At 42.9% G+C, this 18,090-nt stretch overlaps 1 protein-coding gene across 3 annotated transcripts in view; it reads right to left on the bottom strand.

The window, feature by feature from the left end:
- The window catches only part of TENM3 (teneurin transmembrane protein 3), a 558,635-nt gene that overhangs the window by 341,583 nt on the left and 198,962 nt on the right, over window positions 1-18,090 (bottom strand). Inside the window, exon 1 of one of the 3 annotated variants that reach the window (XM_053659856.1) lies at window positions 16,015-16,090. The exons of the other annotated variants lie outside the window; for them this stretch is intronic. The gene's annotated coding sequence lies outside the window, so the exon portion shown is untranslated. Of the gene's footprint in view, window positions 1-16,014; window positions 16,091-18,090 lie in introns of those variants that run through there. 3 annotated transcript variants of the gene reach the window in all.

Below are 18,090 nucleotides of genomic sequence, written 5' to 3' on the forward strand. Positions count from 1 at the left end.
AGCAGAAGTGACTCAGAGAGCCTCCCCCTTACACACGGCTGGGAAGACGGTGTGGTCCTTAGGGCAGTGGAACACCCAGACCCGTGCTGGATCTGAGCCCAACAGGGAAAAAAGAGCGGAGCCGAAGTTTCTGGGGCCATTTCAGCTGAAACGACACCAGGAGGCCTCTGTTTTGGCTGTAGGATGGGAGGGATGTGCTCCTTGGAACTCCACCTGGAACAGGGGCTGTCTTTTCTCATCGACTTGTGTCACGACAGAAGTGTTACATTGCTCCTTTCTCCAGGACCCTGTGTGCGTCTCCTGAGAGCTGGCCCTGCAGGGATGCCAGCTACCTGGCTAGGATAAAAGCCAGGCTGGAAGGCAAGACCAACGATGCCCTGATGGGGCGATTGGGCATGGGCCTGACCGGGACGGGAAGGGTCCCTGGGACAGTGCCCACCACACTGAAGGTGGGCATTGCTAGGAGCCGCACCTACCTGCCCTGGCTCCTTCCCTTTGCTTCCCCTGATTTGTACTGTCTACCTCATTTGTCAGAGGAGGTGGGCAGTAGTTATCTGAAACCTCTGCCTGCCGTTATCTGGGACCTCCCTCTTTCTGTGACTTAGTAAAACCATGCTTGGGGTTTCGCTCCTTTAAATAATGCCCACACTGCTAACTACACAGGACAGAGGCTGCTGAAAGGCACCCGGGTCCCCTCCTGGGATACTAGTTTGAGTACTTCATTGTGAAGAACACCAGCCGGGAGGCGTGGGTTCTTGAGGAAGAACGCGTCTTGAGTAAATGGATAAATGTTATTTCGTCCCCACTGAGCCCGCGGAATTTTAATGAGAAAAGAGTGTGATATTAAAGATGGCTCTTTATGTTACACTTCCCAGCCGGGCAAGTTCAATTTGGTTTTTTATACAAGCCCAAGTGTTCTGCGGTGTTAGCCAAGCATGGCTGGCAGCCTTATCGTGAATTCATTACCATCCCACCTTTACCGTGTTCTCACGTCAAGAATTCTTTCATTTTTCTCTGAATCCAGGAGGGGCCCAGAAGGTAAATATTTGCATTGGGTTCTCAGGTTTTCTCTAGGAGAACACACTCTTTCCGGTCAATGAGCTTTCAAAACTTCACCCTGAATTCCCAGGAATATGGTACATATTTCTGCCTGATTTTATTTATGTTTTATTGTCATAGAAGGAAGCGCCTACTAAGGAATTTGGAGGAAAAGCATCTGGGAGGAATGGTTGATAAATGGATGTGATTTTTGGTGGGAATTTGGAAGAAAACATTTAAATATGACTAAGTTAACATTTGTCTCTGCTCCTGCAATGATTTACTAAGAACAGGACTGGAGAGGGAAACTCCCTGGTCAATACCCTTGTCTCCTACCGCGCGCTGGGGCGTGACAGGGCGGCCCTGCTTGCCTTGTTTGCATGGCGAGTTTGTGATTATTCTTCCTGATGGCCCTTGCTAAGATAGTCAGGATTAAAGATGAATTCATCTCTGGGGGAAGAAATGACAGATACACTTGAACTCGGTAGTTCAGGCTTACTAGAAATGAGGAGTTCGCTGTAAACACTTAGGAAATCTCAAGGTTCTTTATATCAAGTCTATGGCGTAGCGTTTCTGAAAGCGATTTTTAATGCATTGGTATTAGCATTCTAGTACTTGTTAATACTTTTTGGCAAGATAGAAGGTAGGTCTGGAAATAAAGAATGGATTTTTAAAGAGAGCACACAGCAGCCAAGGTATTATAGAAAACCAGGTCATTTGCTAGCAATCTATTGGGATGTCTTTTTTTAAATGATTCAATATATTTTGAACAAATGTCAATTTCATTATTGAAACTTTTAAAATTTGGAGTCATTCTTTATAGCTTTAATACCCTCAGTCCCCAAGTCTTTCTTCTTACTGAAGGTCAGAGTGTAACAAAATCCATTCATTCATTCACTCAACAAATGCTTAAGGTCCGTGGTCCCAGCCCCAACTGTCATTCAGGTTACAATGATATAGAAAGTAACAAATAATGTGACATTTTCTTTCTTGCTGCAATGCCGTTATTTAAAATATCTGAACTATTTACTACCAGCCTTTGCTTCATAGAGGTTTCAAGGGTCACAATTCCCTCTGATACATTATTTTGACATATTTTGATAAATTTAGTTGCTGTGAAATGAAGCGGTGACCCCGAGAATCCCTCACCATCTTTAAATGCAATGTCTCTTGTTGTATTAAAATTCAACTTGAAAGGCAAAGAACCAACCTAGAAGTAAAAATTTAGTTTTCCAAATTGATAACCAAATGCTTATTTATTCCCTCTTGTATTATTGAATTTATTTTCCGGGAAATTGGCTTTTAGGTTAGAACTCTGTCCACCAGGACTGGATTGAGATAGTCATGGAATGAGAGTAGAAAGCAATAATACAGATTTCTAGAGGCCAGGCATCAAAAATCAACCCTCTTCCTTTAGGATCCTACGTAGCACAGATAGAAGGTTCTTCAAATCACCCCCTTATAATTCTAATCAGTACAAAGGGAATAAACGCATATTCTGGAGGTAAAGACGGTCATTCCTTTTGTCTCCCACCGTACATCTAAGTTAGTTCTCCTACCTTCCTTTGTCCTACAAATCAGAAGGTGGCAAGTCTGCTGGTCAGGGGTGGGACAAGAATTAAACAACTGAATCGTAATTAACCAAATACTTCCGCATTAGTTAGTGGACGCACAGGCAAATGCAAATTTACTCTTTAATGTTGACACACTGTCTTTGAAATTTCTCTCTCCTTCGCCTCCGGAGGAAGTTGAGGGACCTGATGCTCAGATAGTAACAAGCAGCTTCTAGAAGCATCATGTCACGTTTAGAGTAAGAAGGGTCCCTATGAATCACGGGAAACGTTTTACAGACGCAGAAACTGAGGACACTGAATCGCACTGCAGGGCAGCTGCGACCACCAGTGTTGGTCAAGTTCCTTAGGGAGGGGCTGTTTCTTAGCCCTCTGGCATCTCCTTGAGTGTGTGCTCACCTGCATTCCCTGTATTCCCGTTACATGCACAGCATCCAGATCAACTCTCATCCATTTACAAGGGGAAAAGTGAAGGATAGTCTTTGTGTCGATGCCCCACCCCCACCGGGCCTACAACTGGACAGTCACAGGACAGCTGATCCAAGTGCTGGAGAGAGAACACAGAATGTTCTGAGAAGGAGGCTGGGAGCTGATTTTACCTTATTTTTGGGAGGAATGGAGGTAGGAGATGCCTTTGGGAGGCCAATAGTAAGTAACTATACTCTAGTTGCTTCCAGGCCCAGGTGCGGGCTTTAATTTCTTATCCACTTCTGGAAAGGCCAGGCCAGCGGTTAGGAAAAACAGAACCAAGTTACAATGAGCTTCGTGAGCAGCCCCCCTCCCTGCCTTCCGCGCTCTCTAACCCGTTTAAGAAGAGGACTGCCTTCCGGGGACAGGGTCTGCGCTGACGGCTGCCCAGGAGGTTCCAGGAGCCTCCGATGCCTACGTGCTTCCAGCTTGGCCTCAGCCTCCACTCGAGGCACCGTGGTCCATTTCCCAAGCTCCCTGAATGAGGAGCTGTGTGTCCCAATTAAAGGTAAGTTTAATAGGTGAGATTTCCGAAGGGTTCCTCTGTTTGAGTACAATATAATAGGACACATTCATTAATAAACGTGCTTTATTTACACAGCGTGGTCTGGGGCATCCTGAACTCAGGATTCAGAGGGAGGAAGCGAGTGCCTCTCAGTCACGGAGTCAGCCTGGCTAGCCCCACTGCCCACGCGTGTGAGGTGATGTGTCCATGTGAGAGGGTGGAAGTGCCATCTGTCCTTGTTCCCCCTGCTTGCAGCTCGCTGGCCAGGCCAACACTGTCAGCTTCATTTGTGCTTGATCCGCAAAGAGAGTTGCGTGCTGATACTCTCTCTCCAGATGCCGGCGAGCGTTATTGATGGCTGAGATGTCTGAGTTAGTTTTGCTTCTATTAAAACCTCAAATTTGTTGTTTAAAGTGATGAATCACTTCACTTTGCAGATGGAGCTGTTCACGTTCCAAAATAATATTTCTGACCTTGGGTAACATTTAGATTGAATGCTCCGTGTTAAGCACTCATAGATTTTTCACGTTTAGGTTCCACGCTGAAAAACTGTTAGGAACTTGATATTTAACAGCCCTCATGACATCTTACGGCCCTGCATGATGGGAGGGGTTGTGGTTTTTCTTCCTTTACCGGAAGAGAAGGGGAAGTAACATTTCAGGAATATTTTTTCTCATCAAACAGTACAAATAGTGATTGAAAAAAAATGAGTTAGTAAATTCTAAAGCACAATGGTAAGCCCCAGTCTTTGATAATAATCAAGACAATGTTCTTTAGACAAAAAAAGAACGTGCTTTTAAATGATATCCTGTGTTGTAGAAGTGTCCTATCGTCTGTCCCCTGGGGGTAAGAATATGTCTATCTCAGCACCCCCGCCCCCTATCACTGCAGATGAAAGGCAGTCTTCTACTCTGAAGAACAGGTGATGCTTAAATATGACTTAGTCTGATGTTCCAACTCCATTTCACTCTCCCAATCATCAAATAGTGGGGCCCGGACCACCCAGAATTCTTGAGGACAAGCCACAGCGTGGGCAGGTACTATTCTAGCAGGTGCACAGACAGCTAAGACAGGGCCTCACCGCCCATGACAAGAGACCAGGAGTGGGAGTGGTGTCTGCTCAACCAAGTGCCAAATCTTCCATTTATTACTGACCTTTTCATCGTTACGGCTGTGCCATCATGATACTTCAGAATGGTAATTCCTAACGCTGTTTGTTTGAACTCCAGAAGTGTAGTCATTGTGCCTTTGTAGAAATGCCTTACTGGTGAAATTTATTCTTGACCAATCACCCTCAGGACTTAAAGCTGGCTGATTGAACAGCCATCTTTGCCAGACTGTGTCTGGGTACTAGGGACGTTGAAGAGCCTGGCTTCGGAGATGCTCAGAATTACACTCCTGTCATATCGTGGGAATGAAATACGCATGTGACCAGAGCCAGGATCTAAAAAGTCTGAAAATAAATCTGAAATCACTGAGTTCAAAGATACTTAGATACAAATGGGCTTTGGGATGTAAATACCTTTCCACCGTGGTTACGTGTTTTCTTTTATCCTCAAGTCAAATCTGTCAGGAATGACAAAAAAATCCTTTCATTGAAGAAAAAGTTATGTTTTAAATAAATTTTGTATTGTAGGGCTTGTCTTTTAAATTATATTAAAATAGCACTTAGCTTACAAAAAAAATCCTGTAGTCTCACAAAACACTCATTTGGCCACCAACGCTTATTGAATAGTGTTTCCCCTAGTCTAAGTTCACACCCTAATTGTGGGGTAAGAAACTCTTAGGCAAGTGGAGCAAAACAGGAAGTCTTAGTCGCATAAAAATTTCAGTGAAAACCACACAACTCCTTCACCCACCCCAAGAAGAGGTGAGGCATATTTAATTTCTTCTGAGCTCCCTGGAAGTTATTCCGTACGTCCACTTTGATTTATTTTGTCCATGGAAATGCACACATTTATTTTAATGGCGGGTTACGGCGGCGTCTGCCCAGAGCCCACGCTGCTATCCTGAGGGCAGTGCAGAAGCAGTGAGTCTCACTGGCTTCGTCTGCGTGCTCAGCTAGTGTGCGAGGTCTCGAGGCATGTGGAAAGGGCTGTACCCCCCACCCCAAAATACTGTACACTGAGGAAGTACACATTTTTGCAAAGCTAGTATTTTGTCCATTAAGTGAGAAACCATTGAAATAAAGGTCTTTTCCCTTACAGTTTTTAAAAAAGATTTTACTTATTTATTTTTAGAGAGAGGGAGGGAAGGAGAAAGAGAGGGAGAGAAACATCGATGTGAGAGACATCTCAATGGGTTGCCTCTTGTATGTGCCCTGACCAGGGACCAGACCTGCAACCCAGGCATGTGCCCTCACCCGCATCAGACCAATGACCTTTCACTTTGGGCACTGACGACCGACCAACTGAGCCACACACGGCTCAGGGCTCCTTACAGTTTTGAGGGAAATACTCAAGAGTATCAAAGGAAAGGGCCTGTGTGCTTGATATTCCAACAAAGTGTGTGGAGGGAGCAACTGCTGAGTTGGGAGCTGGGCACCTGCATGGTGCCTGAACTGCCGTTCCCCCAGCGTAGGAAACGCTGACGGGTGTGTGAGAACCTGCGCTGCGGGCTGTCGCACGATTCCGGCATCTCCACCTGCGGTGACCTCTGACCATTTGTCTTGGTTAATCAATATCTGTGCACCCTGTCTACAGGATTAGATAAGACGAGTTCTAGCAAAGTGGGTTGGTACACAGATAAAGTGGTCTCGGAGTGGAAATGGGAATGATGGAGTACACCATCCCTGCTCCGCCCACTTCCTTATCCAGGCCTCGTCTTTATCTGCATTTGGAATTATGATGGATAACAGAAGACAGGAAACAGAAAATGCAATCGTTAACTGGACGCCTTTAAAAGTTTTAACCCTTGGAAGGGCAGATAAAGTGCCTCTCAGATAAGATCAAATTCAAGGAGTTCATCATCACCAAGCCCTTATTATATGAAATGTTAAAGGGACTTATCTAAGAAAAAGAAGATAAAAAAGATGAACAGTGAAAGGACAGCAAACTCACAGTTATTAACAACCACACCTAAAACAAAAGCAAACTAAGAGGACAGTTAGATTAGGAGCAAACCATAGAAATGAAGATCATGTGGAGGGTTAGCAACAGGGGAGTGGGAGGAGGAGAAGGGGGGAGAAGGTACAGAAAATAAGTAGCATAGACGGTAGGTAGAAAATAGATAGGGGGAGGGCAAGAATAGCATGGGAAATATAGAATCTAAAGAACTTGAGACACATGGTCATAAACTAAAGGGGGGAATGATAGGGGTGGGGGGTGCAGGGTGGAGGGGAATGAAGGGGGGAATAGAACAACTGTAATGGCATAATCGATAAAATAAAAATTAAAAAAAAATAAAAATTTTAACCCTTGGAATAGCAGACAAAAATAACCCCAACTCTACTATGCTGTTTTCAAAGGAAATCTGTAGGTCTCTGGCAACTCATAACAGATAAGTGCAAGGGAAATTCGCTTTATCAAATAATAAAATATGTGACTTAGAGTCTCATTTACTATTCTTCCTCATCTGTGGCTCTGGAAACAAGTCGAAAACCATTTTGATAAAACAGATGTTGAATGGTCTCCGTGGAAAATGACCGAAGGCTTGCACCATGTAATTATCATAAAATACCACACATCTGGTACAAAGTTTGGCCTTATATCAAAAGTCATTTAGGACAAAATGAGCAAGGAGACTTCTGGTCTGATGAAAGTCTGAGCTTGCAGTTTCTAAGATGATTTCAACTTTAAGTTCTTTCTTTATGAAATACAATTTATTGCATGACAGAACAGTAGTTTCTCCAAACCACCGAACAAATAATTAGGATATTAAAACTGAACAACTGTGGGCTATTATTTCCAAGAAAATATAGCAGTGCAAAACTGTACAAAGCAATCTGGTTCCATGGGAAAAATAATAAAAGACTATGGAAAATTTACAAATGACCTTCTCATTCATGAAAAGCTGAAGTCTCAGAGGAACTCTGGAATAACTTGCATATGAGTTTATCACTAATCCATCATCAGGAAAAAACTCCAAGCCGAGAGACGACTCTGCTAATGTATTCTCAGTCCACTGGAGCAGAAGCAGGAATGTTCTGACTGTAATATTTCTTTCCGTCACTGCAGCCGTCTGCCCGTCCTGGGCTACATCCACGACCCGCCATCAGCAGGCAGTTGCCCCAGATTTATATTTGTCAAAAGTCAGATCTCAAAGCTGCCGATACCTCGCTTCCTTTCTACCCTGGAAGTGCAGTGTGAGTCCTGAATTAAGCTGATGAGTAAAAACAGGAGGATAGGACTATTTAACCCTTTCTAAGTAAACATCTCTCAGAGGAAGCAGTGATATGGGAGGGGGAGAGAAAATCCTCAGTAATGAAATGATTACTAAATCAGAAAAAGACTCGGAGCTCCCTTAATTAGAAAAACAAAACCTAAAAAATTACATTTGTATTGTGAATTTACTTGAGATTCATTTCAAATCCACGATTTTGCTATTTATTATACTTTGTTAGACTGCTAAATTGTTACAAGTTTATCCATCTTCTGAATTTTATTTCTCTCATCCACAAAGATGTTAAATCTTAAAAATAACTTTAATGTTATATGTAATATGCTAACTTTACAATATCAACAGAACTTGGAAATAAATGAAATGTGCCTTATTTAGCCAACACACAATGTTTTATCGATATACAAACAGAAAAATGTCATGTAATGAGATGATTAAGAAAAACACGAGCTTTGTGTCTTAAAGGTTATCCATTTTAGGTTCCAGTAATTGATCCCAGTCACTTCAAATGTTTAAAACATTCCAAACCCTCAGCCAAATGTTGAAGAAATAACTCTGCCAGAATTTCAGTAGAGAAAATTTTAGAAGGCTGTTTGAATCCAAAAGAAAAAGAAAAATATATATTATTGCTGAAAGCTGTACGTGTGTTCTGCTTTCCAATGGAAACCAAAGCCAAATAAGCTTTCATTAAATTGGAACAAGATGACAAATACTCAGGCTGAAAATGCAGACAGTAAATTGAAACATTAAACATTACATAAGGTCTCTCATGTATAACAAAAAATCAGAGACAGAAGAATACGAGAAAATATTTTCAATATCGTAACAGCTGTCTCCTCTTTCCCCCAAGACACGCCCGTGAAATGGGTAACGGCCTTGGAAACCAAACTTCAGTTTCCAAACAACAAAGAAGGAATGCGGGTTGATTCATAAATTTCACTTCCAAGATGCTGCACATGCAGGAATGTTAACAGTAGTGGCAGCCACAGCCCATCTGGGGACCCTTTTACCGGAATCAGGTGAGGTGACAGATTGTGAGGGACTCGCTGGCCGTCAGCTTGCCCTTCACAATGATATCACGCACCTAGGCCTGCACACTGGATGGCCAGCAGTGATCTTACGGCATAGCAGTCTGGGGCATACTTCCCATCTTTTCTGAAGGTTATAACAAAAGCCGAATAAGAAGTGCCCTCTACAGCTCAAACCGGCCGTGGCCCAATACACAGAATGCAGGGGAACCTTGTTGGTCTCCATCTCCAGGTGCAAGCAGATTTGCACAATTCTCCCCTGACCAGGTAGTTGAAACATCACCAAGAGCTGATGCAAAAGGAAAAAAAAAAACCTCAGGCTAATTGCTGCACACAGTAATATACATTTACAAACAAGTTGACAAACAAGTTGTCCCAGGACAGGGCACACTGTTAGCTGTCCCTGCACAGTGGGAAGGAAGCACTGTCACCAGCTTCTGCCCAGTTGCCTGCACTAAGGAAGTGCTGCCCGTGTTTAGAATTCAGTTAAGAGGTTCTATGAAGGAACAAGTCTTGGCTATTTTAAAGGTGAAAAAAACCCCACCAGCTTAAGTATTTTAAAACAGTGTCTGCACTCATTCCCATCTAAAACATTTTGCCAAAAACATTTACTCATATTTTAACCAAGGTGAGAATCTGGCATTTGAGGTCTACTAATTCCTTCAGGTACCACTTAGCTATTAAAGATGGCGCACAGTGATTTATAGGCTTATTAGTCAATGCATCCGAAAGCTGAAATGGTTTCCCTAAAGTGCACAGGGTAGCTCATCGGCCTGATAGCGTCTGTATTTATCCATCATAAAACCAAGCCCAGGATTGCGAGTAGTGTAAACATAAGAAGGCAATCAATAAGTGCTTGCTAGATTATGCTGAGTGAATTGAACTGAACTGAATTGAATTGAACCGAAGAGCTGACATCCACACATTTTAATTCCCCAATAAGAGCCAACTCTTGGGGGTTTGTTCTGTGGGGGACCCAAGCAGTCCCCACGTTCAAAGAGGCGACCAAATGCTCACCAAATGCTTTCTGATGTTAATGTGATGATGCTCTTTCCCCCTAAGGAAAGGAACCTGGCTCTAGCCCCAGGCGTATCCCATTGAATTAGCTATTAGCTAAATAAGAATTTAAAATATAACATTGTACCTTTCCTCTAACTTTCCATGGCTTTGATAATCAATCACATTGCATGTCTTCACCAATGAAGTAGGTGGACAGATTCTGTTCAGCTCCTAGGACTCAGCGCAGCGAGTTAGAAACACACAACTGTGAGACACGCTCACGTTCCTTTGTCCCCTCTCAGTCGGTCAAGTTTAAGTCCTCTCGTAAAAACTGGGCAGTGAGTCAGCAACCACCCAACTTGACTCTGCGCTGTTGCTTTAACAGCGCTGTTGAAAGAGGAATACATGGAGGCAAATTACTGTCCAGTAACACAGTGACCCCAGGAGTGGAGGCGGTGGTGGTGGTGTGCCTGTGGGTACCCTGCCTCCACATTCCTTCCCTTCTGAAGGGCCATCAGCACGTGATCCACAGCCTAACACCCGTCCAGGACCTGGAATCCCTGTCGCCCTTAGTGAAGAGGAACTTGGCGTGCTCTAGCTTAATACGTCAAGGATTTGGTGACAGGTGCTCTCATGCTAGGTCCACCTTGATCGCCGAAGAAGCCGAACACAGAGATGGAGCAGCGGTTCTCAAAGTGGGGTCCCCAGCACAGCCCAGGCTCCGCCCCCAAGCCCCACCCCAGGGTCGCAGCATTGGAGACAGGAGTGGGCTCAGCATTCGCATCCCTCCAGGTGATCGGCCTGCTTGCTGAAGCTTGGGAACTTTGGGGATAAGATTTTGTCAGGCACGCCTGTGTTTGAGCTGCAGCTTCACTACTTGCTCCTGTAGGACCTGGGCAAAGGCTGTTCTAACCGTTGTCAGCCTTGGATGACTCCTTTGTAAAGTGGACACAGTGGCCATCACAGGCTTAGGACAGATGCTGGGTGTGGTCTCTGGTCCACAGGCAGTGCCCAACTGTGTCGCCTACTGCTAGGCTCGGCATTCGTTGCCTCGTTACCTCTTGCTTGATATTTTTTATGTCACAACTACCCATTCTCTGTCTTTATATTCCGCTCACATTTTCTTTCTTGGATTGAGTTAGGGTCTCGGTGGTCTCTTTCCAGTCTAAATCCATCTAACTCTTCCATTCTTAATTTGTAACATATAATGAGTGTGCAGTTCTATCTGACTCTATATGTGATTTTGCAATTTCTTTATTCTTAACATCATGGCTTTTCATGTGTATATTGACTGGAAGGATTTGTGTCTTTTTATAAAGGTTGGATTCAAGAGGAATCATAGACACAACATCTTTCATTAAAAAAGTCCAAATTAGAGATTTATAGGAAACTCATAATCAATCTGAAATAATGTGTCAATTAAAAATGCATAGTACTTATATCTATTTAGTTATCTTTGTTCGGACATCTCGTGCCGACAACTGTTTCTCAGTTTGGGACTCCCAACCATCCCGTCAAGCAGGTGCCGTTAGCCCCATTTTAGAGGCAGAGACACCGAGGCGCCGAGGGTTTTAATAATCTGATGAGCGTCTCGTAGCTGGTAGTGGGGGAGACAGAATTCAACCTCGGGGCTGTCAGCCTCAAGGACCCCACAGTAGTTCCCACTTGTCCATGAGGGACACGTTCCAAGACCCCCCAGGGAGGCCTGAAACTGCGGGGAGCACCAAACCCTACATACATACCATGACTTTTTCTATACATACGTACATATAGCAAAGTTGTCTTTATCAAGTAGGCACCATGAGAGATTAACAATAACAACTAGTAAAACACAGACCAGTCGCAACAATACTCTGTAGTAAGAATTATGTGACCGTCATCTCTCTCTCTGATGACAGACCTGACACCCAAGCTGGCGACCCAATGGCCAAGGAGCAAAGACAAAGGAATGACACACGTCACAGCAGGGTGAAGCCAGATGGTGAGAGATTTCATCGAGCTGCCTAGAACACTGTGCAATTTAGACATGGTGAATTCTTTTTCTGGAATATTCTATTTAATATTTTTGGATGGAGGTTTACCGCAACTAACTGAGCCCATGGGAAGCAAAACCGTGGACAAGGGAGCACCACTACTATGCCCTCCTGCTGTCTCTGGAAATACAGGGCTTTGTCCTAACAGTGAACACTTACTGAGACCCTTCCCCCACCCTCCACACAGATGTGGGTAACTGGAAGGAAGCCAGAGATAAATCCACGTGTTGAAAGGAACAGAATAAATGATTTATGAAAAAATGAGGAAAATCCAAATGTGCTTAGATTGAGGAAAAAATGAAAAATGACGTAACTGCTTATGGTGCACGATGGGATTATGACGATGATTTAAAATAGCATAATCTAGGAGAAAGAGGAGACTGATTTGAAGGAAAGAAAATTTCAGACAAAACCTTTCCCTTTCCTAACCACCATGAAGAACTTTTGGACTTTGGCAACTTCAGGAAGGAGTGAAAAATTATTATTCGGGGCATATCGTACATTCCAGACAAATGTAAAAAAATTTTTTTTTTACAAAGGCAGAGAGAAAGTGAACGACTTCCTGCTTCTTGCCAAACTTTAATTTTCTGCTTTGTAAATAATTTTCTAATAGTTACTGAATTTATTAGGGTGACATTAGTTAATACAGTTATATAGGTTTCAGGTATACAATTTTATAATACATCGCTTGTACATTGTATTGTATTTTTTTAAAGTATATGCATTTGTCCTTAAAGGCCCTTGAGTTCCCTTGCTAAATAGTATTTTTAACTGTTGACATGTTCATTTCTCTTTTCACGGGCTGAGTATGTAAACAACACTCAAAATGCACAGGAGAACAGTGACTACACTAAATATTTGAAGCATTACATCTCAGGCTACAAATGGTTGAAATATTCTTGGAATAATTAAACTTATTATACAGTGGATTAGCTTAGTACTTTCATTGTGCCTATTTGGCCATGAGGGCAAAATTTTACTTAAAGTGATATTTAAAAAATTCTCTATCACTAATTACTACTACCCCCAAATATTTTCGATCTTTTCAAATTTACTTTTAGCTTCTGTGGTAACAAGCATATGGGTTGTGCTGATGCGTTGGAAGTTCCGTGGCCCGTCTGCTAAGGGGTTAATTTTCCGAAGGAGCCAGGCGGTAAGGAAGGCCCCAACGCCCCTCCTAAAATGCTTAGTTGCTTCATTTGTTTCAGAAGTGTCACATCAGGGACAAACCCACGGGTTACGAATCGTCTGATAATATTGTTGAGGGATTAATCTCACAGACTCGATCATCAGCACAATTATCCTTGGCATTCTGGGTGCACACAGGTCCATTTCGAGCATCCAAAGCCTTCGGATGCCAAACAAGGAGAGCCTGTATATTGAATGATCTGCCACCATTCAATATTTAATCCAGCAATTGAAGCCACTAAAGGGATATCGCAAAGTAACAAGATGAATGAATCGTGACCTCAAACTTGCAAAAAGGCAACCCAAACAATTTATCTTTCTGGCCTGTGTGGCATTTTTTTTATCCAATATTCCTATCACTTCTCCTCAGTCTGGGAATTGTAGCAGGGTCCACACTGCATTAGCAAAGACTTGAAATGAGAGCTGGGAATCTAGACGATCCATTCTTTATGGTTTAAGAATATTCTGGCTCAATTTAGTCTAAAATCAAGAACTCATGATGAAACATCAATTTGATTCTTCAAACTTATTTTCAGGCAACTGTTGAAAGGACAGTGTAAAGTAATCTGAAAAATGAAGCATCTAAATGATTAAAACACAAAAATTAGGACTTCATGTCTCAGAGCTTACGCAGAATTCTTTTAAATTGTCTCACACTCAGCTGCAATAAAGCCATACTCCAGTTACCAGGAGGATAAATGCCACCCCAATTCATTGATTAATTACTTAATACCACATTGCTTCCACACGTGATCTTATGCGTTTCACAAGCCAGGTGGGTCAGCCTGATGTACACGTGGTCAGTGCCCATTCATATCACATTTGTTTCTATATGCATGTGTGTTTCGGCTGTGCAAGATTGGTTTTGTGTGTCCAGTTCAGTTGTGGGGAAAGGTGGGTCCATGTGCTCTTTCCTTCTGCTCATAAAGTCTCCATAATAAAAAAAAAACCAGATTTCTTTTCTAGATACAAACACAAAGTAGGCAGAAGGAGAAACCAGTGGGTTGTCCCATAAGAAGTGACAGGCCAAGCGAGCTTGTCTCAGATGCACGGGTGACCTCCGAATAAAACTACATTGTCGGTTTTTAAAGAGCCCAAGGGTGGTGTTTATTTAACTCTATTACTAAATTTTGTTTTGATTCACCTCGTGCTACCTAAAAGCTATTCTTCACCAAGATCACAACTATAAAAGTGTAATTATTCTCTCTGCCCTGGTGTGCGGTTTCTGGTCAGTGACTAAAAACTCTAAATGACTCATGAGTCATAGTATTAAACCAGCCACATTTCACTTGGTATCCATTATATCCAATAGTTTTGCGATACGGAAGGAAACTGTTAATGCATATTAGAGGGATCTTAGAGGGATCATTATTACTATGAACACGCCAGCAGTCCCCTGTGATAAAGTGTCATTGACTTCCTGCCAACTCTCATGGATTGGTGACATTTCGTTAACTAGTCTACTAAAAAAATCTATAACAGGATATTAGATGGTATTTAAAAATAATATCAAAGCAAGGGATCAAGTTAAAGGAATCTGGTATCTTAAAAAATGGTAACTGCAAAGCCCATTAACAATGTTTATTGATGTCTCTTCTGGGTAATTTGATTACTGTTTATGGTGAATTTCTAAGATAAAAAACTATCTTTTGGTAGCATATATATGTTAAATAAATTATACTCGTGCAATGGTCCTTTCTTTACTTTGATATAGAATGTCTGCATACATTTCTCACCATCTGATTTTTTAAGTTCTCTAATTTTCTGCATATTATTCTTCTCCAGCTTCTTTACTTTGATATAGAATGTCTGCATACATTTCTCACCATCTGATTTTTAAGTTCTCTAGTTTTCTGCATATTATTCTCCTCCAGCCTTTTTACTTCTACTTACATCTAAAGACTCATGTATTTATGGCTTGTGAATGGAGACAGGGCTTTTCTCAGCACTGTTGCCTTTTATTTTTAAAACAGGATTAATCCAATGTTTTTGTTTAAGCAACACAACTCTCTCAGATGACACAGAGTATTGAACGAAACCCCCTTTTTCCTAATGACTTGTCAACAAGTGCAGGAAAGTAAGTAGGAACAGGATTCAGATGTAAAAACCCAAGCCGACTAATGTGCCCTTAAAAACGTTTTTTGTTAGTTACTTTTAATGATGTGCTACGTACGGGTGGTGATGGAAATGGATCTCATTAAGAAGCAGCGCTCTGATAGCATCTTTTATCCACGAAGACAAACTGCCATTCATTTTTCTGTACTCATTCTGTCTTGTGAGATCTTCAACCTCAGTGTGCACAGACACTCACCAATCTCTCTGATCCTTAAAATACATCCCTGCCCTTGATTAGTCCCTCTACCTTCCATTTTATGTCCCGACAGCTCTTCTCATTCACTAGCAAACTTTATTTAAACATGGGCATGGCAGCTTCTTCTGCTTTCTCATTGCTTCCTCACTTCAACCTTCTAAGGACCCACGTTCTCAAAAAATTAACTTCTCTTTTAATTCATGAGGCATTGTACTCTTTGTAGTCTGTCCCTGTTCCTCTACTGTCCCTTTCTTCCCTCCTTTTGTATTTCCACCCTGCCCCCAAGTGGTCCGTGGCTTTACCCTCTGTCTTCTCCCTTCGATTCTCCGTGCCCACCCCGCCCTAGGATCCATCTTTCCCCTGCCCCCCAGCCCACCAGCCCGCGTTCCCAATCCGCAGCCCTCTCCTGAGTGCTGCTCTGTGTTTTTAGAAAGGCTGGTTATGGATCGTTGGCTGGATGTGCCACGAAGCCAAACACATATTTCAAGTTACATGTAATTAAATCCATTCAAGTTACACTGGAGTGTGAGCTTACCATTGATTTCATCCTGCAGAAAAGACCTCCAGTTGGATGGTGAGTGAGTTAAACATTGAAGCCACCCGGCAGATTTCGGTTTGCCCCTCCCCCCGGCGATACCAGACACGTTAACGCCTCTTATTAATAATTACCTCAACTCCGTGGTGGAGCAGGTGGGGGTGGTGACGGAAAGCAGCCTTGGGGAAGAATTACCCTTAACTGTTTAAATCCACAGCCTGTATACTGAAAATGTGATTCTTAAAAAAAAACTTGAGATAAAAGAACATGATAGATGAGAGAGCCATCCAATTTGGAATATTAGTAACCTGACAATACTTATAGTTGAATTACAAGTTATCTGAATGCAGGGAAGCTCCAGTCAGATCCTGTTCTCCGGTGCATCCCCTTTGAAATCAAGGAATAAAACATTGAGTAATTTGTCCAGTTTATGACCGAAGTTCCTTAAAATTGAAGAGTCTGGCCTATTCCCCCAACTGTACTTCAAAAATCAGGTGTTTTGAGCGTTTTGTAGAGGAAGAAGCCAACTACAAAGAGCACAAATTCAGAAACATAGAAGAAAAATCGACAGAGGGAGCCCACACATGTTTATTAAGTGCCAACTGTATGCAGGCCAGTGCCAACTCTGCTCCCATGTGGATCATCTCCTTCCTCCTCCTCCTACGCCAGTTTATAAACAGGAGAGAGTGAATACAGCACAGCCGAACTGACCTTCAAAAGAAAGACGCTACAAGCTGAATAGTCATTAAATGCCATTAAATGTATTGAACGGGCTCAGGGACTGAAAAGGGACGCTGCCTTTTCACTGGGCGTTAGTCTGGGTAGTGGGCGGCCTGCAGCTGGGCGCGGGGATGCTCGCCTCCTAAGAGACCGTGTCTACTCAGGCCCAGCCATGGGCACTCAGTAGCTGTTTGACGAAAAAAACATAAGCGGGATGAGAACTATTGGAATGTTTAGGACATCTGGGTTTGATGTTAACCTCTGAGACTTATTAGATGTGCACTTCGTATGAATTAATGAACTTTTCCAGGCCTCAGCTTCCTAATCTGTGAAAAGAGACCCTTCCTCCTCCTTAGTCATGGGTGTGGTCAGGAGCATTGTAGGAAGCTCACTTAATCCATATGAAAATACGCTACAGGCTGAAAGACAGGCCATACGGGCAGATACTTTTTTTTTATTATTAGTCCAACAAAAAAATCTCTAAGAGAAATTTATTTCCAATGCTAAAATAAGTTTCATAACGTTTCAAAAGTGTATGAAATTTAAATAATTAAATAACGATACACAGGAAAGGGGCAGGAAAAGTGGGGAAGAAGGAGCACGGCACACCGTTTCCAGATGGCCTCTCTGAATGTTATTAAGCGAACAGGCATGTGCCATGCACAGGACTCCGTTGTGGGCCCATAGGAATTACCAGGATAACACGCCAGTGGACATCACGGCGTTCGGGTCCAGTTCCGAACGGAAGTTCACATAACCATCATGCACAGTAAAATACATGTGTCTCTCTAAGAGACAAAGAGGGCCAAAGCGATACCCACTTTGGAGAGGCTCAGTAAAAGCTTTGTGGTACGAAGTCACTTTGGGGAGAGTCTGGAAACATGGGCGAGGTTTGGACGTGTCTGCTGTCGAACATCCCTGGAGCACACGGACAACTCAGGAACATCGCAAAACACGCTGCAGCCACGTTTGACTGTCATTACCTTGTTAACTACCTTGTAGGACAAGGCACACTGTCTGCAGCCTCAAAGGTGACCTGCAGCCCCACTGTACAAAGCTTCCTCCCTGCCCGGCTAAGCCACTAAGAGCTCTCCGAGGGGCCCTTGGCCCCGACAACACCATCAATGACAACCAAGTCCCCAGCTCTCTTCCCAAATGTGCTTTTGCTAAGTTCTTCGTATTTATAACATTCTGTGACTCAACAGCATCCCACAGATAAAGCTCAGAGGAAATGCAGCAGTTAATAACTCAGTAAGCTGCTTTCCTTTCAAACATCCGGGCTGGGCGTCACAAAGGCTTGCCCTGGTCTGTCAGATGCAAATGGATCTGCAAATCTCTAAAAGAAGAATTATCTGA

The sequence above is a fragment of the Artibeus jamaicensis genome, unplaced genomic scaffold (assembly GCF_021234435.1).
Source record: "Artibeus jamaicensis isolate MK-2021 breed Jamaican fruit bat unplaced genomic scaffold, CSHL_Jam_final scaffold_833, whole genome shotgun sequence".
NCBI lineage: Eukaryota > Metazoa > Chordata > Mammalia > Chiroptera > Phyllostomidae > Artibeus > Artibeus jamaicensis.